The sequence below is a fragment of the Canis aureus genome, chromosome 37 (assembly GCF_053574225.1).
Source record: "Canis aureus isolate CA01 chromosome 37, VMU_Caureus_v.1.0, whole genome shotgun sequence".
Classification (NCBI taxonomy): domain Eukaryota; kingdom Metazoa; phylum Chordata; class Mammalia; order Carnivora; family Canidae; genus Canis; species Canis aureus.
The window spans coordinates 15,148,110-15,167,907 of record NC_135647.1 but is presented as its reverse complement, the minus strand read 5'-3'; the positions used below and the strand labels follow the sequence as shown (position 1 = coordinate 15,167,907).

At 39.0% G+C, this 19,798-nt stretch overlaps 1 long non-coding RNA gene across 5 annotated transcripts in view; it reads right to left on the bottom strand.

Moving 5' to 3' along the window:
• LOC144306395 (uncharacterized) overlaps nt 1-19,798 on the bottom strand; it is a 79,440-nt gene that overhangs the window by 31,582 nt on the left and 28,060 nt on the right. For 4 of the 5 annotated variants that reach the window (XR_013373476.1, XR_013373472.1, XR_013373473.1 and 1 more), the window contains one exon: nt 19,050-19,180. The exons of the other annotated variant lie outside the window; for it this stretch is intronic. This is a non-coding gene — a long non-coding RNA (uncharacterized LOC144306395). The remainder of the gene's footprint in view (nt 1-19,049; nt 19,181-19,798) is intronic. 5 annotated transcript variants of the gene reach the window in all.

Below are 19,798 nucleotides of genomic sequence, written 5' to 3'. Positions count from 1 at the left end.
TTGAAACTAAAAGTATTAGTATGAATTCATGGTTTTTCATGTATATATACAGATGAATAGACAGAAATGCAAATATGTACCTAAGTTAGTATAGAGACATATATTTCCTGCTTTGTCTGCTAAAAGGATCTAGAAGTAATGACAACCCCGTTGCAATTAGCACACCCAGAGCCCAGTTACTAGTTCAAAATACTGCTCTCTAAGAAAAAGAAGCCAAGGCTTATTGGAAAAAGTATTGATTTCAAGACTATGACAAGAAACATAAAAAACAAGCCCAGAACATCTGTGGTACTGAAAAATAAAGATTTATTTGGAGGTACATGGATGGCTCAGTGGTTGAACATCTGCCTTTGGTTCAGGTCATGATCCTGGGGTCTTAGGATCAAGTCCCGCATCAGGCTCTTCACAGGGAGCCTGCTTCTCCCTCTGCCTGTGTCTCTGCCTCTCTCTATGCGTCTCTCATGAATGAATGAATAAAATCTTAAAACAAAAAAAAGACTTGTTTGAAAATGATGGGGCTATGTCAATAGAGCACTGGAACCAATTTGAAAGAGCTTCCAAGTAGCCAAACCTGGAATAATTTGAGTGAAAAAAAATTAACTACAGCATAGGATTATAACCCACAGAATAAAAGAAATACCCACAAATCCATAAAATCAATCAATCAGTAGGGGAGTGGAGACTACTCTTCTCCACAATAGAATTCCAAATAATAAATATCAAAGAAATGAGGAAGAGAGAAACATCCATTTTAGGCAAACACAAGAACCATGGAACAATGCTAAAATTAGTGGGCAAAACCAGGTGAGAAACTGAATAGCTTCAAAGCATGTCCCAGCAAGATGATTACTAATTAAAATGGGAAAAGTCCTAATTTTACTGTGGAGAAATCAGCAGATACCACCGTAACCAACTGGTTAAAGTTAACATCCTCAGTAATAAGATATATTGATATGATGTATCCCCTGAAATGATGCAGTGGGGAGGGCTTGGCATCAAGTCTGCCTTCTCACCCAAAATGCATAATCTCAGTCTTCTCCAGTGAAAATATTAGGTAAATTGAAGGGTATTCTAAATAACAGCTGACCAGTGCCCTCTAAAAGGGTCAAGGTCACGAGAACCAAAAATATTAAGAAATTTTCAGATTGAAGGAGACAGAGGAGATATGGCAACGAAGTACCATGTGAGTTCAAGGATTGAATCCTGACCAGAAATGTCAGTGAAAAAATGCCATTTGAATCAGGACTCTGCTGACTTCCTCTTTTGGTGATTATGCCGTGGTTGCATACGCTATGTATAGAAGCTAGGTGAGGGTACACAGGACCTCTTTAAAACTTTTCTGTAAGTCTGAAATTATTCCAATTTTTAAAACTAGGAAAATAATATAGTTGTAATAACTTACAGATTTTAAATATAATGATGTTCACTTAACAAATGCCTATTGAATGAATTTTCTGTACCAAGCACCATGCTAGCAGACATCTAAGGATGCACAGCACATGCATACACACACACACACACACACACACACACACACACATTTCCAGTTATTTTAAGGAATCCTTAATAACTAATATTAAGACAAGAATCCTTATTTTTTCCCGAAATGAGGGCTGAACATCTCTAATTATAATGATGGTATTATGACAAAAGTAATAAAGAAGGAACATACTTCAAATTAATCTGTAAATTCCATGTATTTCTAAGTTAAAAATCCCAACAGAATTTAATAGAGCATCATAAATTAATCGTAATGTTCATCTGGAAGGTAAAATATGTGAGAATAAGGAAATTTTAATAACTTACTCTAACAAATATAAAAAACATACTTTAGGAGCACCTGGGTGGCACAGTTGGTTAAGCAACTTTTCGGCTCAGGTTGTGATCTCAGGGTCATGAGATTGAGCCCTACGTGGGGCTCTGCCCTAAACATCAAGTCTCCTTGGGGTTCTCTCTCCCTCTCTCTCTGCCCCTCCCACTCATTCTCTCTCTCTCTTTCTCTCTCTCTCTTTCTCTCAAAATAAATAAATAAATAAATCTTTTTTAAAAAGCCATACTTTAAATCTATAGTAATTAAAGTGGTGTTATAAGAACATAAGAAGTAGTCAATGGAATGATAAAAGACCAGAAATAGATTTATCTATCTAGGAAAATTTAGAATAGGTTACTAATGCTATTTTAGTCTAGTAGAAGAAAAAGTTAAGTGTCAATCAAAGACTTTGGGATAATTAAGCTTATTTATTCATTCAACAATTATTTAAATGCCTACATGCGGGTTTTTGGGTTTTAGTTGACATAAAATATAATACTAGTTTCATGCGTATGGCATAGTGATTCAACATTTGTAACATTGCAAACTGATCACCACATTAAGTCATTTACCATCTGTTACCATACAAAGTTAATACAATATTATTGACTCTATTCCCCATGCTGTACATTTATCCTTATGGCTTATTTATTTTAAGTGGAAGTTTGTACCTCTTGATCCCCTTCACACATTTACACTCCCTCACCTCCCTTTCCTCTTTGGCAACCACCACTCTGTTCTATCTCTGACTCTGAGTTTTGTTTTTATTTCTTTGTTTTGTTTTCTTGGATTTCACTTATGAGTGAAATCTAAAGATATTTGTCTTTCTCGGGATGACTTGTTTTACTTAGCATAATACTCTGATGGTCCATCCATGTTGTTGCAAATGGCAAGATTTCAGTATTATTTATAGTTAAGTAAATGAATTCCTTATTCATTCATTCAGCTACTGATAAAAACTTAGGTTGTTTCCATTTCTTGGCTATTGTAAATAATGCTGCATAGAACATAGGGTTTTTCATTTGCTTTGGCTAATCACCAGGAAGTTAAATTGCTGGATCATATGGCAGTTCTATTTTTAATTTAACACCACTGTGTTCCATGGTGGTTGACCAGTTTGCATCCCACCACTAGTGCACAAGGGTTCCCCTTTCTCCACATCCTTGCCAACACTTGGTTTTTCTTGTCTTTATGATACTAGCCATTTTGACAGGTGTGAGGCGCTATCTCCTTGTGGTTTTGATTTGCATTTCCTTGACTATTAGTGATGTTGAGCATCTCTGTATGTGTCTGTTGATGATCTAGCCATATGTTTTCTTTGGGAAAATGTCAATTCAGATCTTCTGCTCATTTTTAAAATCAGATTATTTGTTATTTTTTCATTGAGTTGTGTAAGTTCTTAATATATATATATATACATATTTATGTTTACACATTGTGTATGTGTGTGTGTGTGTATATATATATAGTGTAAGATAATGATCCAACCTCATTCCTTTGCATGTAGCTGTTCAGTTTACCCAACACCATTTATTGAAAAGACTAAACATTCCCCATTGTATATTCTTACCTCCTTTGTCACAAATTATTTTGACCATATAAGCGTGGGTTTATTTCTGGGCTCTCTGTTCTGTTCTACTAATCTATGGGTCTGTTTTTAATGCCAGCACCGTAGAGTTTGGACTGTAGTATAGTTTGAAATCAGGGAGTGTGATACCTTTGGCTTTGTTTTTTCTCCAATTTATTTTGGCTATTTGGGGTCTTTTGTGATTCCATACAAATTTCACAATGATGAAAAAATGCCATTGGAATTTTGATAGGAATTGCATTGAATCTCTAGGTTGCTTGGATAGTATGGATATTTTTACACTATTAAGTTTTCCAATCCATGAGCATGAAGTATCTTGCCATTTTGTGTCTCCTCATTTTCTTTCATCAACATCTTATACTTCTGTGTGTACAAGTCTTTCACCTCCTTGGTTAAATTTATTCCTAGGTATTTCATTCTTTTTGATGCAATTATAAATGGGATTGGTTTCTTGATTTCTCTTTCTAATAGTTTGTTATTAGTGCACAGAAATGCAACAGATTTTTGCATACTTATTTAGTATCCTACAATCTTACTGAATTTATTAGTTTTAACAGTTTTTGGGTAGAGTCTTTAGGGTTTTTTGTAAATAGTATTATGTCATTTGCAAATAGTGAGTTTTACTTCTTCCTTACCAATGTGTATGTCTTTTATTTATTTTTATCTACCCCTAACTGCTATAATTAGGACTTCCAATACTAGATTTAATAAAAGTGGGGAGAGTGAGCATTCTTGTCTTTGTTCCTGACCTTAGAGGAAAAGGTTCAGCTTTTAATCATTTAGTATGATATTAACTTTGGTTTTGTTATATGTGGCTTTTTTTATGGTGAGCTGTGTTCCTCTATACCCACTTTGTTGAGAGTTTTTGTCATAAATGGAGTTGAGGGGTGCCTGGGTGGCTCAGTCAGTTAAGCATCCAATGTTTGATTTTGGCTCAGTTCATAATCTCAGAGTCATGAGATCAAACCCTACCTCAGGCTCCAAACCCAGAAAATTGTATGTTTCTAGGAATTCATCCTCATTTCTTCTAGGTTGTCCAATTTATTGATGTATAATTGCTCTTAGTAGTCTCACGATCCTTCGTATTTCTGTGGTATCAGTTGCAAATTCTCTTTCATTTTCGATTTTATTTTTTGAATCCTATCCCTTTTTATCTTGATGAGTCTAGCTAAAGGTTTGCTAATTTTGTTTATCTTTTCAACAAAACAGCTCTTAGTTTCATTGATCTTTCTATTTCTTCTAGTCTCTGTTTCATTTATTTGTCTGTTCTTTATTTCCGTCCTTCTGTAACTTTGGGTTTCATTTGTTCTTTTTTTTTCAGTTTCCTTAAATGTAAAGTTGGATTATTTGGTATTTTTCTTGTTTCTTGAAGTAAGCTTTTATTGCTATTAACTTACATTTTAGAACCACTTTTGCTGAATCTCATAGGTTTTGATATGTAATATATCTGTTTTCATTTATCTCTAGGAAATTTTTTTATTTCTCTTTGATTTCTTCAATGATCCTTTGATTGTTCAGTAGCATGTTGTTTAGTCTCTACATTTTTATGGGTTTTCCAGGGTGGGTTTTTTGTTTGTTTGTTTTTATTTTGTTTTGTTTTGTTTTTTAAATTGATTTCTAGTCTCATTGTGGTCAGAAAAGATGTTTGTGATGATTTCAACCTTTTTTAATTTATTGAGACTTATTTTGTGGCCTAACATGTTCTATCTTGGAGAATGTTCCATGTGCACTTGAGAAGAATGTATTCTGCCACTTTTGGATCAAGTGTTCTGTATATATTTATTAGGTCTACCTGGTCTAATGTGTCATTTAAGTCTTATGTGTCCTTATTGCTTTCTAAATGCATGCGTGTTTGAGAAATAGGAGTTAGATTTCTAACTAACTCCGTGTACACAAAGCAGATTTCCAATGTAAAAAGTAGTTTTTAATCTATAAAAAGGGTAAGGGGGCACCTGGGTGGCTCAGTCAGTTAAGCGTCTGCCTTTGGCTCAGATCATGAGCCCGGGGTCCTGGGCTGAAGCTCCATATCCACTTCCTGCTTAGTGGGGAGCCTGCTTCCCCCTTTCCCTCTGCTGCTACCCCTGCTTGTGCTCTCTCTCTCTCTCTCTCTCTCTCTCTCTGTGTCAAATAAATAAATAAAATCTTTTTTAAAATGGTAAGATAGAAACAGAAGAATGGTTTTTGTAATCTTGGATTGGAGAAGAACTTTCCACACAAGATAGAAAATCTATGTCATGAAAAATGGAAAGTTTTAATTTCATAAAATTTTAAATTTTTTGCACATGAAAAATAAGGATAATGGCAAATATGTATGCTCCTTAATGAAAAAAATAAATACAAATTAAAACAACAGTCTACTACTTTCACCAAATAGGCAAAAATTTTTGAAGATGATTAATGTCCAATGTTGATGGTTAGATGTGAAGTAAGGAACTCACATAAAATGTTGATGTAATGAAATGCACATATCTTTTGATTTGGCAATTTGATTTCTATGAATTTATCAAAAATCCTCAAATACGTACACAAGAAGCATGTATAGGAAATACCATTTGAATTGTTTGCAACAATAAAATATTAGAAAAAAACCCTCAATATTCTTTAAAAGGGGAATGGGCAAAAAAAAAATATAGAACATCTAGGCATTGAAATACTTTCCAACTATTAAAAAAGAACAAGGTAGTATTTACCTACAAATATGGAAAGATCTTAAGGACATTTTATAACAAGCAAGTGTCATCAATTGATATGGTATGATTTTATATATACAATAAAACATGCATATGCAGACATACAAGATGATAGAGAACTTACATATTTTACTCTGTATTTGTTTCATATAATTCTTAGTTTAAATTTTTACATTGGGAATCTATTCATTCATGATACAAGTAGCTAAAAATGTAAAGTGAAAAGATAAGATTCCTTATGATTTAGAGCAGCTCTATGTAAATATATTTTGTCCAACTTTTAAGGTCACACTTAAAAAGAAAAAATGGGCTAAAAGTAGAATATGGAACCAAAAATATGTATTCCTTAGATTAAACTAAGTGATAGATTTTCTTGGTAAATCTCGAGAATGTGGATGATTTCATTCTAAACACAACTCATTGAACTATAGATCAAGTAAATTGCATCTTTATTTTGGAGCATAAGACAGAGAACACTCAGGGTTCTATCGAGCTCTGGTAAATAGCCCACTTACTTTTACAGTGTGTGTTGGGGAACAGGATAGCCTGACTCCTGGAGTTCACTCAGTTGGAAAGGAAACAGAAAAATGAATTTCTCCACCTGAGTACATTTCTTGTACTTAATGGAAGTAAATTTTAGGCAAAACAAAGGAGAAAAGCAGATGTGAGGTCTACAAAGCCAGGTGTGGAGAGACTCCTAGGTAACATGAAAACTAGAGAGGAAGACTAGAGATTCAACACAAAGCTAGAGGAGATACTTGAGAAACAGCAAATGAAAGCTAAAACAATGGGTCATACCATTTTAAAACAAGAATTTAAATTCTGATAATGTTGACGGGCACTGAGGGGGGGCACTTGATGGGATGAGCACTGGGTGTTATGCTAAATGCTGGCAAATTGAACTCCAATAAAAAAAATCTGATAATGTAAGTAAACTGATGGAGGAAATATAGAAACACATAATTTCCCAGCCATCCACCAACTATTGTAAACCAGGAAATGGAGGTCATTTTTTATATTTCCCTTCCCTCACCTCTACATCCAGTCCATCATTACAATAAAAAATGATTCCATCAATCCAGCTATCAAAGTATCTTTCAAATCTTTCCACTGCATTCTACCTTCAGTGCCTCCACCCTGGTGTCACCACTGTGTCATCTTACCAGAACAACTGAAATGAACTCCTAACCCTTCCTCCACCCCACCCTCTTGCCCTTCCAATCCATTAATATAGCAATTAGGGTGATTTAAAAAAAAAAAAAAACTTAAGTAGTTTTGTTTCTTTGTGTTTAGGAGCCCTTACCTCCCAAGGCTGCCCTGCAGTGACCTTGAAGACAAGAGATGACATTTTCTCTCTCTCTCTCTGTCTCTCTCTCTCCCTCTTTCTGTCTCTCTCTGTCTTCACTCTCCTTCATTAAGCCAGTTTTGCTTCCTTTATCTCCTTGCATCCCTCCCTAGGGCCATCATATTCATTTTCCCCAAATTTTTGCCTGATTGATTCATTCTCATCATCCAAACCTCAACTGAAATGATATTTGCCAATAGATGCTTCACTGACTACACAATCTTTTTTTTTAATTTTTATTTATTTATGATAGTCACACACACACACACACACAGAGAGAGAGAGAGAGAGAGAGGCAGAGACACAGGCAGAGGGAGAAGCAGGCTCCATGCACCGGGAGCCGGACGTGGGATTCGATCCCGGGTCTCCAGGATCGCGCCCTGGGCCAAAGGCAGGCGCTAAACCGCTGCGCCACCCAGGGATCCCTGACTACACAATCTAAAGTAGCCTTTATATCCACTATTTTGGTCTCTGACCTTTTCTTTCCTAGTACCTACACAATGTGTAATTACATATTAATCTTAGTATATGCCTGTTCAATGTACAACCTCTCTTCCACTGTATGGATTCCAAGAGGGCAGGGATGATGTCTCTCTTGTTCTCTGTATTGCTAGTGCCTACCCTAGTACCTGGCATGCAAGTATTCAGTAAATGAGTAGGTGAACAACCCAGCATAATCACATCCAGAAATAATTTGATAGGATAGAAATGTCTGACAAGATAAAGACTAGTAGGAATAACTATTATTCATGTGATTTAAAGATAGAAATGATATAGGGATAGATATAGGGCCCCCTAGAGAAGTCATATGGCTTCCCAGACACACTGTGTTAAGAGGTCAACAAGTCCACCATGTTTGCTCTTCACTTATTGGGTCTAGAAATAATTTTTCAGTGCATCCACAGTGATTAACAACTGACTCATACTGAACAAACCCATGACATATCTATGTGTAGATTACAATGCCAACTCATTAATTTATAATAAAATACATAACTGTCAAGCCAACTTGATCCTCAATCTTTGTTTAGCTCAATAACTCCCTATTGGAGAGAGATGGATATCTAAATTATATGCAGATGATAACTGCAGCTCAGAAAAGATTCCTGGGCACAAATTACTTATGCAGCTAAAGTACTATCATTTTAGACTAAGTCATCATTACCTTACACCTGGATTCTTAGAGCAGCCTCTTAACTGTTCTCTGCACTTATCCCTCTAAAATCTATTAAGCATATAGCAGCCAAAGGGTTTCCTTAAAAACATTCATCCAATCACCTCACTCCTCTATTTAAAACAGTTCAATTGTTCTCTTTACATCAGAAGGAAATCCACCCCCTGTTCATGGTGGTCTGTGTGTTCTGGGTGTTGTCACCAATCCAGTTTCATTGGATGCCCCTCACCCCAGCATTCTAGATGCCCCAATACACCAGTGTGCTTTCAGATTGACAGACTGATTATATAAATGGACAGTGGCCAAACCATGCATAAAAATAGAACTCAGACCCACAGCCTGCAACAACCAGCCTAGGAAATCAACTCATTAGCTACAGTAACTGGCCTAGGAAGCCAGCCTACTTTCTATGAGTCAGACTCATAGGAAGTGAGACCACTATCTCTAACAACTGATCCAAGAAACCAAACAATAACCTCTCAACAATTGGACTGAAATGACCAGGACTTATTAATAACCTAACAGCCTTTGAGTCTCTGCCAAAACGTAAGTGGCAATGGCTGACTCCTTGCTATAGCAAGCTTGGGATAAATGACCTTTGCTTGTCCTCTTTGGTTGGCCTTTGTTTATTTCCATAAGACCCTTCACTGTAATAAGCTGCTTCCTTTCTGGGAGACTTTCTAATCCTGTTTCATTTGCCTGAAATGCTTTCTCAATTCCTCAGATGGACAACTCCTTCCTGTTTCTTAGATTTTCTGCTTGTCTATTGAAGACAACTTCTCTGATCATTCTTTTTAAATACTCCCATCCTAGCCTCTTTTTTTTTTTGGATTTCATTATAGCACTTACCACAAGTTGCAATCATTTTGTTTATTTAGCTAGTTTATCTGTATCCTGCCCAGCACTCTTCCCTATCATCACTTAGAATGTAGCTTTATGAAATTAGAGACTCTCTCTCTTTCTCTCTCATTCACTCTGACCCTTGAAAACCTAGAATAGAAAGCAAAAAATAACAGGTACCAAAGAAATATGCTGCATGACTGAATGGGTGAATAAATGTTTGCACACCTATAGGAAATGCAGGCCCGGGGTAAGAAAAATGTTGTGTAGCCACTCATTAAAATAACTAGATGTTGGGGGGGTTTATGGCACTGCACTTTTGCTGGCTTCCCTTAGACCCAATGTGACACAGAACATCCCACCTCGGAGCAGAGGATGAAGGAGAGGCATGGCCCAAGGATGTATGGCTGAATCTCAAAATTTTACCAAGTCTATGAATCTCAAACATCCAAGTTGTATAATCCCTCTAGCCATCATTAGATCCCCCAACACTTTCCAGAATCCAACTCTCAGCATCAGCTACTTCCTTTCAAGCTTCTGAGACAAAAGGGAGAATTTGGCGACTTAACAAACCTTGTTAGGCCTTGTCCTTGAAGGCATTTTCAAATTGAACCATTGGCCACAACTTCATTGTAGCCAAGCCCATCAGTCAGAGTTTATCAGAGAAACCAAGAGGAGAGAGAGAAAGAGAGAGAGAGAGAGAGAGAGAGAGAGAGATACACTTGGCCTTTGAACAATACAGATTTGAACTACATGGGTCTAGTTAGATCTGGATTTTTTTTTCAATAAATATAGTACGGTACCATAAATAAATTTTCTCTTCCTTATGGTATTCCTAATAACATTTTCTTTTCTCTAGCTTACTTGTTTTAAGAATACAGTCTATGATACATATAAACATACCAAATATGTGTTAGCCTGCTATTTATGTTTGGTAAGGGTTCCAGTCAGCAGTGGGTAATTACTAGTGAAGTTTTGGCAGGGGTGTGTCAAAAGGTATACATGGATATTTGACTGTATGAGGGTTCAGTGCCCTTAACCTCCACATTGTTCAATGGCCAACTGTATATGTACAGAGATTTAATTTCGGGAATTGGCTCACATGATTGTGAGGGCTGGCAAGTCCAGAATGGCAGGACCCGCCAGCAGACTGGAAACTTAGGCAAGATTTTTATGTGAGAGTCTTAGGGCAGAATTTCTTCCTCTCTGGGAAACCTGTTTTTCCTCTTAAGGCTTTCAGTTGAGTTTTTGAGATCCACCCACTTTATAGAGGGCAATCTACTTAAGAGTCAACTCCCTGTAGGTGTTAATCATATCTACAAAATACCTTCATAGCAACATCTGGACTAGTGTTTGACCAGACATCTTGGTACCATAGCTTAGCCAAGTGGACATATAAAATTGACCCTCACATTGAGGTTTCAACGGAAATTCTCATTTTTCAAAGTAAAATAATGTCATCCCTCTACTTAGAACTGTGTGGGGCTTACAGTCATGCTCAGTTTAAATTCCCACTTCTCTACTGTGATTGAAGGGCTCAACCTGAAATGATTTGGCCCTCATCTCCTGCTGCCCTATTTGTCACTCTCCTATAGTCACTCTGTCCTTTCACCACATAGGTCAAGGCAAGTTTTGGCAATTATAAATTAAACTGCTATTAACATTCATGTGCAGGCTTTTGTGTGAACATAGGTTTTCAACCCCTTTAGGTAAATATCAAGGATATTTGTTGGATCACATGGTAAGAGTATGTATAGTTCTCTAAAAAAAACAAAACAAAAATACCCTGCCAAGCTGTCTTCCAAAGTGGCTCTATCATTTTGCATTCCCACCAACAATGAATGAGACTTCCTGTTACTCCACATCCTCGTCAGCATTTAGTAATGGCAGTGCTTTGGATTTTGGCCATCGTAATAAGTGTGCAGTAGTCTCATTGTTGTTTTAATTTGCAATTCCCTAATGCCATATGGTATTGAGCATCTTTTCATGTGCTTATTTGCCATCTGTATGCCTTTTCTGATGAGGTGTCTATTCAGGTCTTCTGCCCAATTTTTAATTGAGTTGTTTATTTTCCTATTGTTCAGTTTTAAGAGTTTTTGTATATTTTGGATAACAGTCCTTATCAGTTATGTCTTTTGTAAATTTTATCTCCCAGTGTGGGGCTTGTCTTTTCATTCTTTTGATGGCCTGTCTCTGGAGACATTTTTGGTTGTCACAATTTGAGGGCTGTTCCAGGCATCTATTTAGTAGGTAGAGATCATGTCCTACAACGCACAGAATAGTTCTTCACAATACAGAATTGTCCAGACCAAAATGTTAACAGGGCTGAGGTGGAGAAGCCGTGGCCCAGATAATTTAATAATTTATTGCTGGGGATGGATGGACAGACCATTGAAGTTACCACCTGTGGTTGAGCCCCATGAAGGTAGGAACTTTGTTTTGTGTTTTTCATCTCCCTATTTCAGCATTTCTGTTAATCAGCATTTGATGAAGTCTTTGCAGAATTTTGAGCAGAATAGAGATGTAAACCAGCCTAGTTTTTAAAGGTTCATTCCAGCTGCCAAGTTGAGAAAAAACTAGAAGGGAAGCAAAAGCAGAAGCAGTGAGATCAGTCTGGAGGCTATTGAGTAATTCAGGCAAGAAAGGGTGATACTACGATTTTGGTAGCCATGAAGGTGGTGGGAAGTGGTCAGAATCTGGAGATTTTCTGCAGATAAAACCAAAAACATTTTCTGAATAATAATGTGAGGAGTGAAAGAAGAAATAGAGTCTGTTATCAACTGACATGGAGAAAATCGAGGGCGAGCTGGTTTTGTGGTAAAGACTGGGAGTTCATTTTTGGACATGTTGATTGAGAAGTTATTAGACATCCAAGTAGTGATGTCATGTAGGCATTTGTCATAATGAATCTCTGGAAATATGCTTGCGGGAGCCATCAGCGTGAGGAAAGTGAAGCCATGAGACTGGATGAAATCAAGAAGGGAGTGAATGTGAATAGAGGACAGAGCCCAAGGCAGAGCCTGGGAGCATCCTGGCAGGAAGAGCTCTGGAGAAGTGCAGAACCCAGCAAAGGAAATGAAGAAGGAGCCATCAGGAGGGCAGAAGGAAGAAACAAGCAAATGTGGAATCCTGGATGGTAAATGAGTAAAGTGTATCAGGATACAGTGGTCCATGGTGCCAAATGCAACAAGTCAAAGGAGCCAAGAACTTGCCACTGGCTTAAGTAACGTGGAGATCCCTTGTGACCTGAACAAGATGAGTTTCAGCGGGGTTGTGGGATGAAAGCCTGGCTGGCTGAGTTAGAGAGGCACTGGAGGAGAGCTGTGGAAGACAGTGAGTAATAATAACTCAAAGAGTTTTGCTGCAAAGGGGAGCAAACGAATGGGGCCACAGATAGGAAGGGACAAGAGGTCTTTCAATAGGAGGAATTACAGCAGATGAACCCAGTAGATGGGGAAATGATGATGAAAGAGAGAGGAGAGAATTGCTCAGAGCAGATGGGATTTAGTGCAGGCGAAGGGTTGTCTTTCCACAGGAGCTTGGCTAGTACAGCTACGGTGAAGGGCAGCACAGCGTGCAGAACCGTCCTGTCACACCTGACATGCTCACTGTGACACTGCAGATGGGCTGGCTGCCTTACAGGGCCAGAGGAGGCAGCAGTAAACGTTGTTGCAAAACTTGTCCCCTCGGTAACTTCAAATATCCCTTTGTTGATACGTTCAGAGATCCAGTCTGTAGATGATCATTTCCTTTATGAAAAGGCAAAGGGCATATGTGTTTCCACGTTGACTCTCCCAGACAGACACCCCAGTGGCATTTGAAGCAATCATCCAGGATACTCGCTGTGTTTGGCTTCTAAACTACTTCGATCCCATTTCCATATCGCCAAATTCCTGCCCTTTGTCTTGAACTAAAATTTTGGCCCTTTTTCTGGCTCTTTGGAATTGACACTATATTCTGATTCCTGGTTGGGTTTCAGTACTTCCTACTAACTTTGGCTAGGACTCATCCCCTTAGCTCCTGGCCACCTTGAGCTATATGACCTGCTATTTCCAGCTCTTTGAAACTGAGTCCCTGATTTGCCTTACTTGGCTAATGCCCCAGCCTGGATCATCTTTATCACCTCCTGAAAGGGAATAGATACATTCAGTGACAGCTGGGATTTTGTAATGAAAACAAATTCAAAACAGGAAAGTGAATTACCATGGATTTTATATACATATATAGCTGTTAAATATACTGTGGCCCAGGCTCATAAATCAATAAGAGCTGAAAGTATCCTATTAATTAAACAAATCCATGGGATGCTATGGTTGGGTAATTCTAAGATGGTCCCCCAAATTTCTCACTCCTTCCTAAATGTTCGCATCCTGCATTGTCTCCGGAACTGTGAAGAGGTAGGATCTCTCTCCTATGATGAGGTTATGTTACATGGCACAGTTGACTGTTACAAAGGGAGATTATCCAAGTGGGACTGACCTAGTCACATGAGCCCTTTAAAAGCAGAGTTTTCTCTAACTTGTCTTGAAATAATTCAGAGACTGAGAACACAAGAAGGATCCCACAGACAGGCCATTGCTGGCTTGAAGATGGAGAAAGCCGGGTCTCAGAATGGCAGTTCTTAGAAACTATGTATGAGCTCCAGCTGACAGCCAGCAAGGAATTGGGGATCTCAGTCCTACAACTATAAGAAATGAAATCTGCCAACAAGAATGAACTTGGAAGTAGATTTTTACCTAGGGCCTTCAGATGGGAGCTCAGTCTGGCTTATTGATTTCAGTTTTATGAGATCCTGAGCAGAGAATCCAGTATGTCATACCATACTTTTGACCTACAGAACTGTGAGCTAATAAATGGGGATGGTTTTAAACCTTTAACTTTGTGAAAATCTGTGACACTTCAACAGAAGACGAACGCAAATGTCATAGGCCAGCAGTAGCAGTGGGTGCTTGGCAGTTGGGTTTAAAAAAAAATCTTTTAAATTTTTTTAAGGTTTACTTATTGGGACTCCTGAGTGCCTCAGTGGTTGAGTGTCTGTCTGCTTTCGGCTCAGGTTGTGATCCCCAGGTCCTGGGATCAAGTCCTGTATCAGGCTGCCCGGGAGGAGCCTACTTCTCCCTCTACCTATGTCTCTGCCCCTCTCTCTGTGTGTCTCTCATGAATGAATAAATAAAATCCTAAAAAAAAAAAAAAATTGTTTTTTACTTATTTACTTAGAGAGAGAGAGAGAGAGAGCAAGCAGGGGCAAAAGAAACTCAAGCAGACTCACTGCTTGAGCACAGAGCCCAGCACAAGGCTTGATCTCAAGATCCTGAGCTCAGAACCTGAGCTGAGACCAAGATTCAGATACTTAACCAACTATGCTACCCAGGTGCCCCACCAATTGAGTTTTAGAATGCCTTTCCAGATAAGATAGTTAGCCTGGAGAAGAACTATAGAATGTTCCTGCAGCCTCTCTGGGAAAGGCAGATTCAACCTTTATCCTCTACTTCAAACCCACAGTCCCTGTAGGCTTATTTCCTTAGTTAACACTCGCTCTTTTACCTTAGCTGACCATTACTTGAAATGGACATTTGATGTGTTTGAGCTTTGCTTTCTCACATGGTTGCTGCTACTCCTTGAATTATCCTTGATTCCACACAAGGACCAGAATAGCTCCTTACCCCTAACCATCCTCTTTCTTTCCCCACTCCAGAGCTGGACTTGTGTTCCTCAAATTCTGAATCTCAGTCTGGACCCAGCACACTGGGTCTATCATTGGGGGAAGTAGATGGGACTGGTCAAGCCTTACTTTTGTGGAAGGAAAGAATTGCAAATATGCAGTAGCATTACAAGGCCTGGAACTCCAGCTTTGGTTTTTGCATTAGGTTCATTTCTTCATTACTTTGGGAGGAATTAATACCAACAACATGGATATGACAGCCCAAAATGATGATGTCGGATGTTCCGAATTTAATCTTTTTCTTTACCTTGGATATCTGATGTTTTAAAATGACATAGAAAGTCTTTAGGTTTTATCTGGACATAGATCTTTAGATATTTATAAAATCCTAAGACTATAGGTTTGTATCATCCTAAAATTATGAAATCAATGATTTTTCTCTTTTTAAAAAAGTTTTATTTATTTATCCATGAGAGACACAGAGACAGAGGCAGAGACACAGGCAGAGGGAGAAGCAGGCTCCATGCAGGGAGCCCGACATGGGACTTGATCCTGGGTCTCCAGGATCACGCCCTGGGCTGAAGGTGGCACTAAACCGCTGAGCCACCCAGGCATCTCAAAATTCAATGATTTCTCTAATCCCACTGGGCTACAACTGGAGAAGCCTCTAGAGTTACAGCTTCAGCAGTTGCTAGTGCTGATCTGTGGCAATGGCATAGCAAGGCACTTGTTAGAGCCAAGATCAGCAAAGTACTGAGAAGGGGAAGGTAGAGATTGGGCAGGAAACACGGTAAGAAGACAATGATTTAGGACTTCAAAATCTCGATAAGTGAATAAGAGAGCCCAGGACTGGATTAGGCCAGGCAGGAGGAATGAGAATAGGGGTAGCATGCCAATTTGGGATACACTGCTAAGAGCTATTGAGTCGGCATTTGAGGATTCAACAACAAGCGGATGGAAAAGCTGAAAAGATGGGTACCAAGGGACAGTTAGGGTGGGGAACTCCTAGTCACTGAGTTTTTACATTCTACCGAGTATCATCACACATTTTTGGCATATGCATTTCTTTCCCATGTGCCTTATGAGATTAAGTACTACCATTTCCATTTTACAAGTGCATAAATGGAAACAACTCATAATGGATAAATGACTTATCTTGGATCACATACCTAGTCAGATGACAGTCAGGATTAGCACTGACTTCAATTGGCAGCATCCTGTCAGGCTGCCTCCTGATTCCTTCTCCCTTAACAGAGGCCCCACCGAATCCATGACAAACTAGCTTCTATCCAATGAAAATTTCTTGAGCCCCTACTACATACCAGGCATGATGCGCAGTGCTACAGAGATTTGCTTCTTGAGGCTCTGTTGTCTATGGTCTAGTGGGAACTCATTATATAGCAGCACTAATGAGGAATGGGGATTTTTGTGAGCTCTATGTATATGGCAACAGCTATAAAGACATTATCAGGCACACTGAATGCCCAGTGTGCTTCAGACACTGCGTTAATGCCAAAGGCACCGTAGAGAGCAACAGGCCTCTTATTTCGTGACTCCTTGCTGTTCTTGCACGAGGGGAAAGCCTTTGCAAACTTCAGAATGGTCTTTCAGTGGTCTCAAAATCTTATGGGAGGTATCCTAAGGACTTGTTCGTTCCCCTCTAAAAGTGAAAGTAGACCAGTTGGCCTGGATGGGATCAGCAGAAATAAGCCAAGAGATTTCCAGTAAATACATGGCTGGGGGATTTGGGTAAGCTCCAAGCCCAAAAAGCCTCTGTCAGAGTCATCTGAAGACAGCAAGGAAAGAATACGATTATAACTATGAATGTTGAAGCCTAATCAATAAACCTCATCTAGACAAAGGTGTTAAAAGAGAAGATGATCTGACTAGAGCTTAACAACAGGATATTATAATAGAAATCAAGAATTTGTTCGTGTTAACCTACTACTGCCAATGAAAACAGAGTCAAACCACTTTGGAGAAATATAAGCCACTGGGAGACAAGAGTGACTTTTTTCTCTGGCCCATATGAGGTCTTTCTTAAAACGATCTCACTCTCTTTATTTCTAATTCTAATCTTCTGATTAATGTTTTGACTCTGGTATCAGACATCGGAGTCTGGATTCCAGACAAGTTATTAAATGGGGAGTCTTATTTACACATCTGTCATTTGTAAATTTGATTAACATAAGATGATCTCAGGGAAGTTACAAATGGTCAATGTCTGAAAGATCTTGCAAGATGGCAATATCTAGGCATGGTCATTTCCCAGGGTCTGGTCCATAGATTTGGAAGAACCAGAGAGGTAAAGAATCTAGCTTTTGAGGCTAAGGACCACAACCTGGATGGGGGAGTGGGGATGATGCCCAGTATTACCATTCCAGCAACACTTTTGAGAACTTGTTCTGCCCCTTTCTGTATCTTTGTCGCTTTGCTAATTGCAAAAAGCCATAAGAGAAAATTCTTTTAAGGTGGGATTGCTAGTAAATAACAGGCCACAGCTGGCATTTACTTCCTCTTTGGCCACTTTGGTGTTCTAGAATATCATGAGGCTTTTTGCCCCAGAACCTGTATGTAGAATGCAACTCTTGGAGGTTATACTGCTTGATTTGTACATCTTCTTTTTCACAATAATCTTTCTTCCTAAAGAATAGGCTTTTCACATCCTTGAATTTGCAATCAGAAAATTGAATCTATCCCCATGGAGCCAAGGGCAGAGTTATCTGTGTCAATCTGCAAAACCTCTGAATGATGTTTTCTTGTAGCCTCTTGACCTTATTGGAAACCTGCTGTTTAGAGGCAGTTTATATTAGAAACAACTGCTTTGATATCTTGGGCAGGGAGTGAATCTCTCTTATTGGTTATGGTCTTCCCTTGGGTGTCCACAATGAATAATTTAAGTGGCATTTGGGGGAACATGCATTCTAAATAGAAGAGTGATCTGAAATGTCTTCCAGATTTCAATGTTGTTGCAGATGACTACAGCATAAAAGAAAGACATATAGCAGGCTATGGATTCCATTTTGTAGGCATAACTGATGGAACTTATCCACAATATGCTTTTTAAAAATATTTTATTTTTAATTGTGGTGAAAAACATAAGACATACGGTTGACCATCTTATTCATTTGTAATTATACAATTCAGGGTAAGTATATCCACATTTTTGTACAATGCATCTCTAGAGCTCTTTTATCTCTAGAGCTTGCAAATCTGAAATTGTATATCCATTGAACAAATCCCCACTTTCCCCTTCCCCCAGGCCCTGGCCACCTCCATCCTACTTTATGCTTCGGTGAATTTGACTACTTTAGATACCTTATATAAGCAGAATCATACAGCCTTTGTCTCTTCACAACTGGCTAACAATATGCTTTTGATAATAACACCCCTTCCCAACACCAGTTCCTCAGCTGTGCATTCCTTTAGTTGAGAAGCAGCAGAAGATGTTATTTTCTCATCATGGTAATAGTGAACATATACTTCAGTGCATTCAATGTGCTTACAACTTCACAACACCCTCACAACAGCCCTTAGAAGTAGATACTCTGACTACCTCCACGTTACAGATGAGGACGCAGGACTCTAGGGTTATAAGACTAGAAAGGTTGAGTCACCAGCCCAGGGTCATACAAGTAGCAGGTGTCATTGTCGGCATTCACAGCCAGCTGGTCAGACCCCTTATCCTGTGCACTCTTAACCACCACACCATACTACTTCTCAACAGTTCTGTAATTTGCCAGAGAGACAATCATCTTCTCTTCCAAATCTTTATTTTATCTGAGACCAGCTCAGTATTGCTCAGATGAGTACCCCTGTTATGCTAACATCCAATTTCAGAGTATCTCCAGAGCACTCATCATAAGACAACATTCACCTGAATTTTTTCAAGGAAGCTTAATCCGGTTAGTATAGCAGATGCTCCAGATCCTGCATGTACCTGAGCTCATCTGTATCTGCAGTGGGTAGTTTCTGGGCTCCTGACAGCTTCTCTCAGTTGCTCTGAGTGAGACTCTCAGTGGCCAAAACCATGTGAGTTTGTCCAACCAGCATGCAGGGCACCTGGGAACACTGGGGATGTAACAGCAGGGATGAGAGTAAGGGGATAATGGCCCTGGCTACCCTGGCCATTACTCCTTCCCTGCATTTCTTCCTCTTACTCTTCTACCTCATGAGGAATCTGCCCTCATTTGCACCTCCAGGGATAACTGAGTAATTGACCCCCAAGTTCTTTTCTGGGGTGTGCTAGGGAACCCAAACCAAGACGTTTAGTGGGTATTTAGTAAACACCACTGGCTACTGGACAGTTTGTCGTTTTTGCTGTTGCTGTTTTAAAAAGTCACATCCTCAGACCAGTTGTCCGTTGGAATATCAAGGGACGCGTGGTGTGGACCATGGGACATGGGCCAATATGACTGGGCTAGGAATTGCAGAATTCAAAAGGAACCGGCCAGCCTTGTACTACAGCCCCTGGTATGCAGAACAGACACTGGATCATTTTAAACAACAGCACAAATGAAATTGGAACTGAAGCGTATGTGTCATTGTTGGCTCTTTACAGAATAAATGAAATGCAAGCTGAGCAAATTTAAAAGGCAAATCATTTCCCCTCTCTCGGAGTAAGCCACCTGTGGGTCTCTGTTTATTGGTACTAAGAAACCATAAGTGTTTTACAATGGGTCTCCATGT